This window comes from Mirounga angustirostris, unplaced genomic scaffold (genome assembly GCF_029215605.1).
Source record: "Mirounga angustirostris isolate CCGP_5_RB_7025 unplaced genomic scaffold, mMirAng1.0.hap1 SCAF_2, whole genome shotgun sequence".
Lineage (NCBI taxonomy): Eukaryota > Metazoa > Chordata > Mammalia > Carnivora > Phocidae > Mirounga > Mirounga angustirostris.
The window spans coordinates 2,927,372-2,933,828 of NW_026991710.1; the positions used below are offsets into that span (position 1 = coordinate 2,927,372).

The 6,457-nt window shown below is 56.2% G+C and overlaps 1 pseudogene; it reads right to left on the reverse strand.

The window, feature by feature from the left end:
• Positions 1-399: 399 nt before the first annotated feature.
• LOC123849127 (U6 spliceosomal RNA) lies at positions 400-497 on the reverse strand (annotated as a pseudogene).
• Positions 498-6,457: the final 5,960 nt, after the last annotated feature.

Sequence of the window (6,457 nt, forward strand, 5' to 3'; positions counted from 1 at the left end):
GCGCCCGCATGGGGGCCTGGCCTCAGCTCCCATTTATTTGGGTCAGGGGCCAGTGAACTATAGCTCACGGGCCAAATCCAACCTGTTGTCTATTCTTGCACACCTGGCCACTTGAGAATGGTTTTCCTGTTTTCAAAGGTTGAAAAAAAAAAGCAAAAAGAAGAATGTTTGGGGGCTTGAAAATTTTAGATGAAATTTCATTTTCTGTGTCTATGAATAAAGTTTTATTGGAACACCCATGTGCCCATTCACTCAGGCATCGTCTCTTCCCTGACACAAGGGTGGAGGGAGGCTGTGCAGCCCGAGAGTGGAGAACGCCAGCTCTCGGGCCCTTTGCCCACGGTTTGCCAACTCTGGTTTGGTGCGTCATGGAAACAGTTTTGCTAATTATAGCTTTAAAAAAAAATGGAATGCTTCACAGATTTGCGTGCACAGGGGCCGTGCTCATCTTCTCTGTATGGTTCCAATTTTAGTATGTGTGCTGCCCAAGTGAGTGCTAGAGCTTCTTTTTTTTTAAACCTATAAAATTGGGCAACTGTAAAACCCTGTTTTGTGTGTTTTTAAAAATTGTGATAAAATACATTTAACACAATCTTTATTGTTGAGTCGTCTGTGTGGGTATCATTCAGTGGCATTAGATACATTCCTGGTGTGCACCCGTCACTGCTGTTTTTAGCCAAAACTTTCTCGTTAGCCCTGTGATGATGAATTTTATGTGTCAACATGACTGGGCCGGGGCTGCCCAGATATTTGACCTAACATGATTCTGGGAGCTTCTTGGTGGGGGGGGGGTGCTCATTTTGGGATGAGTCAACATTTGAGTTAGTAGACTGAGTAAAACAGATTGCTCTCTCCACCTGGGTGGGCCTCATCTCATCAGTTGAAGATCCGAATACAACAAAAGACTAGCCTTTCCCCAAGGGGAGGGAATTCTCCTACCTGATGGCCTTTAAACTGGGACATTGGGTCTGTCTGGTTCTACTATGCTCCTGGCCTTCAGGTTCCAACTGGGACATCAGTTCTGTGACTGCATTTGCCAGCTTCCATAATCATGTTAACAATTTCTTATAACAAATATCTATAGCTGCATCTCTCCATAGCTTATATATCTATCTTTATTCTCGATATCTCCTAACGGTTCTGTTTCCCTGGAGAACCCTGCCTAACCCAGCCCTCCACATAAACTCTGCCCCACTGACCATACCTCCCCCAGCTCCCTGGTGAGCTCCGTTCTTTGGCTGATTTTCTCTTGGTTCGTTCAGGGGGAGAAACAATCTGACATTCATTTGGTTGATTCCTGAAGCCCCAGCTTTTAACTCCAAAGGATATAGTTTTATAAGGTTTGTTCATTTCAAACCTTATGTGCATGTTCTTGGAAGCCACAGGGTGTGTGAGTCTGCAGGGCCCAACTCCAGAGAATGAGTTTCAAGTTGGTGCTGACCTTGTCTGGACTCACTCATGCATCACGGCTTCCCAGGAGCAACGGCTTAGCTGTGTGGCAGAGAGGGACTCGCGGGTCCCCTTGTCCCAGGGTGGGCAGGATCCAGGATTCGGGACTGAGGGGTTTGCCAAGATGCAGGACTTTCAAAGCTAAAACATGGGCAGTCCCAGAGAAACCCAGGGTGGCGTGATGTTGGCTGCCCTACACGCCACCCACAGGTTCCCCTGTGCACCCTGACTGATGCAGACAGCAGAGGAAGGGGTGGGCCCAAAGGGCAGGCATCAAGCCTGGCACAGCTAGGTACCCAAGCCTCTCTCATGCTCCAGGGCATGGCACAGAGGGACCCAAGCCTGCCCTGGCTTGTGGCCCAGCACCTTACCACTACATGCCTCCCCCCAGATTCCAAACATCGCCCCTGCTCACACCCTGGCTGTACCTTACTGCAGGGGAGGTTGGACGGCAAGTAGCCTCTGCCCAGCACCAAGGGCGCGTCTGGGCCGTGGGGCCTGTCAGGGAGTCTCGGTGGAAGGAGATGGGGCTGGGGAGTGGGGAATCTGCAAACCAGGGTTTAGCTCTAAGGCCGAGCTAGTTGGGGGCCCCGTGGCACTCCCACAGACCCCACCCACCCACTTCGGACCACTCATGGCACACTGCTGGGGCTCCTGGTTCTGTCCTTTGTGGGACTGTGAGCCACTCGAGGGCATGCCAGGGTTAGTCCCCAAGGTGTCCTGGGTCCCACACAGGGGGTGCACATGGGTGGGGGAAGGTGTAAGGAAACCAGAGCAGAGGTCAGTACTCCAGGAACCCAAGAGAACAAAGTCCACGAACAGAACAGGGGCCCATTGTGGGGCTTGGCCTGCCTGTGGCAAGAATATCTCCAATTATTCTGAGGAACTGGGAAGGCTTCCTGGAGGAAGTGGGAGCAGGGTAGGGGACTGTTCTCCATGGGGAAGTGCCCCGGCTCCCATGACTCTATCCATCGCTGTATCTATTGGGAGGCCCTGCTTGGGGGAAACTCTGCAGGCCTAGAGCCTGGGGTCTGATCCGGTCAGGAGAGCCGGACCTCCTCAGCCGCTGGAGGAACTTGGTGGAGACATGGCTGCTTCACCGACTTGGGGAAGGCAAGAAGGTATGAGCAGGTGGCTAAGAATGTGCCTCCCTGCTCCCAACACCATCCTGTGGGTTTATGGCTGGGGCTGTTGGCCCAAACCAGCTGAGGAGGGAAGCCTAACGAGTTTGCAAAGCTGCTGCTGGCCCAGTCCTGGGGGACCACTAAGGGGGGTTTTGGGGGAGGTTCCTGCAGGAAGATCGCAGGGTCTTAGCCAGCCCGGCTCTGTCTGCTGGGACCCCCCTGCCAGGCGGCAGGCACTCTGATGTACATCACATGTATGTGCAGATTCAGCTGCTGCTACGTGGCCCATTTTATGATTTCTGTTCTACAGGCAAGGAAACTGAGGCCAAAAGAAGTGAGGTGTTTAAGCCTGCGGAGGGCATGGCAGGCTGGGTCTGGGGCCGGGTGCCCTGTGTCTACAACCGTGGGCCCGACCCTGGCATCCTCGATGGCATTCGGAGTGTCAGCTTGGAACGTCGCCAGTCTGCAAGCACGAGATGTCATTTCGTTGTCATCTATTTGAACGTCCCTCGTTGTTGACATGGATCATTTTTCTGTAGGCTTATGGGCCATTCCTTTTGCCCCTCTTGTGAAACAGCTGTTTGTATCTTTCACCTATGTTTTTTCTTATTGTTTTGTAGGGACTCTTTATATATTTGCTGCACAAATTTGTCATCCATCATGAGTGCTACAAATACTTTCTCCCAGACTGTGGATTGACATCCTGTGTTCCTTATGCTGTCTTTGATGATGGCTTATTTTTTACAAACTCCTCTGGCTGCTCTTTGGAGGTGCCCCCAGGGTTGGCCAGGTCTTTCTCCTTCCATGTCCTGGCTTTGGACAATCTCAGGGAGTCCCTGGCTTCAGTTACTGTTGTGGGTGGAATTGTGTCCCTCAAAGAGACGTGTTCACATTCCAGCGCTGGTATCTGTGGATGGGGCCTGATTTGGAAATAGGGTTTTGCAGATGTCACTGAGTATTAGTGTAGATGAGGTCACACTGGAGGACGTGAGTCCTAAATCTGGTGTCTGGTGTCCTTGCAAGAGGAGGAGAGACAGACAGACACACACCAGAAGAACGCTGCGTGAGGACTCGGGGAGGGTGCCCTGTACTGACGCAGGCAGAGACGGGGTGACGTGTCTACAAGCCAGGGATTGACAAGGGTGCCAAGAGCCACCCCTGAGGGTGCAAACCGCCCCAGCCTCCCCTCGGGACCTCGAGGGCTCCTCAGACGCGGCACGCAAGGCCCTCCTGGCCCTTTCCTGGAGCACGGGATCCTTCACGCAAGACACGCGGCCCTGCACATCTTGAGAAGCGAGGCCACCGGGGAGGGTGGCTCTGCTGGGGCTGAACGGCATCCCTGGTGGAAGAGACGAGGCTGGCCTCCTTCTGCTCCTCGGAGGAGCCGGGCCCAGGCTGCAGGGGGACACCAGAGTTGGTGCTGGCCTGGCAGGAGGTGCTGATCCCACGTGGGTCTCTTCACGTGTGTGCGTAGGTGTGTGCATATAGTCAGGGACTCCGGATGCATTTGGGGAGCAGGGTTCTCTCATGAGGGACCTTATGTGTTAAGCTTAGGAATTTTAAGAATTCTGAAAAAAATTGACAAAATTGTAACAGTTCAGTTACCTGCTGTGTGGTTCGGGGCAAACCTTCGCCCTTTTCCTGGGCCACGGGTTTCCCCTCTGTGCCTGGAACCAAGCCTGGGCCCCTGCAGCTACAAGACCCTGCATTTCCAGACCCCAGCCTTCAGGAGAAGGTAGTGGACCCCGGCGGCAGCTGCTGCCCAGAAGCTTCTGAGGCCCAGCCCCGCGGAGAAGCGGCTGTCTGTCCTCCAGCACGCTGACGGTCAGCTCCGTGTAACCAGAGCCGGGCAACACGGACTGTTACAACACCACCAACAGCCTCAACTTTTAATTCTGCAACTGGAGAGGGCAGCGGGGACTGGGGCCTCCCTGGGGGCCTCGGGGGACATTGATCCACCGGTGACAAATGTCAGAGATCCAGGATGAGGGGACTCAGCTGCCAGGCGGTCCGCCGGAAGAAGACCCAAAGGCTGCGCTTTGGAAAGGGTGGGAATAACCTGCCCGAGTGTAGAAGCCAGAAATACCAACGTTTTCACATTCCATCCCATCCCTGTTTACCAGAGAGTTTGACGTCGAACCATGTGGGTGCAAACAGGAACTGCTGCGAAACCCCATCTCCATGCTTTGTAACGCACAGGCGCAGCCGAGATTACCTGTGCTCCCAGTAAGGAGCATGCGGCTCCAGTGCCTGGTGTGGTGTAGGAGGTTGGCCCAGGGCAGCAGGTGGGGCAGGGAGCTGGCCGCCCCCTGCGCTCCTCCTTTCTCCTTGCAGCCCCGGCCCCGGGCTCCTCTGGAAGCTGACTGCAGCCCCGGCCCCGGGCTCCCCTGAGTGCCAGAAAAGCAGCCCTCTCCAGCTCTCCCAGATCTCTCTTCATCGATGAACAAGGTATAGTCCTGATAGTGTGTGAGAGTAGAGTTCGAATAGTGGGAATCCTGAACCCAAACCACCACTGTCATTTACCACCTGTATTCGGGGATTCCAAGTTTCCGGAGGAAGCCACCCCATCTTCGGGCACTTCTCTCTCTCCCCCAGCTCAGCCCACAGCTTTGACCCTGTGGAGCCCCAGCTCCTCTGGCCCCGCACTTTCACCGGGAGACGGGGTTTGGAGGGAGGTCCTCAGGTCTGCTAGAATTCCCAGGCTTGGCACCCAGAGGGACCCAGGAAGAGAGGCGAGGGCCCCTCCATGGGGCCGACAGACCTGCGAGTCTCGCTGCGGATGACCCCGGGTCCCCATCCGCGAGAAGGGGGTGCAGTGCCAGTCCTGAGGGAGGCGTGTGCGGGGCTGGAGGAATCCCCCCAGGGTCCGGCATAGCTGAGCCTCCCTCCCCTTGTCCCCGGCTTCCTGCCCTGCACCCTGCTCCACCTCCCTGGCCTCGGTTTACCTCCTTCCGGCAATTCCAGCCCCCTGGCACCCAGAAGCCCACAGGCCCTCTCCTGGGGTGCTGGGTGCCTTCCCCTCACCAAGCAGCCTGGTGTTTCTCTTTTGTGTGTGTGGTTAAATACACTTAACAGAAAATTTGCCTTGTTAGCCCTGTCTTCGTGTACAATTCAGTGGCATTACCTAACTCACAGTGTCGGGCAACCATCTGTTTCCAAAATGCTCGCACCGCTGAGGTCCTTGAACTTGACCTCGTGAGCGAGGATGACACTTGTGTCTCACTGGTTCAGACCCCGGGTGGGAGGAGGCGACGGTGCCTCGACCCGCCCTGTCCTGGTGGGTCCCTGGCTGGGCAGGCGGCACGGCGGCACGCAGACCCTGATGCCCCCTGGACCCCTGGGCAGGCGCTGGTTGCAGAGCATGAGCTGGGCAGGTCTGGTTCTGCCCCAGGACCTGCAGAACAGCAGTGGCAGCCACTCCTGGTGGCCCCAGCCTTATTCTTCCCTTCCCAGAGGCAGAGCTCCCGACCGGTAGCTGGTCACCCCCCGCAGGGACTGCCCAGCCGCCCTGCAGCTGGGCGCTGTGTGGGACCTGGCTCCCGGGCTGGGATGGCAGTGGTGGGGCGGGGGCCCCCTTAGACCCAGCGGAGGAGAGGCAGGCCGTCCCAGAGACCGTGCAGGGGAGGCAGTCCCCAGGACTGGTGACGTGCAGACGGGGCCGCCCCGGGGACAGAGTCAGGAGCCACACACACGCTTCTGCGATCACTGAAAGCCTCTGAAACTGGTCTCTCCAACAGCAGCCCCATCTGTGCCCTGCCGGTCCCCCATCGTCAGGTTCTATTTCCTAAGCCGGGACCTCCTCCAGGGGGATGTTCCCGATTTTCCTCTGCTCCTGCCACCCCAGCCTGGGCCCCGGCACAGACACTGGTGGACACATATTTGGT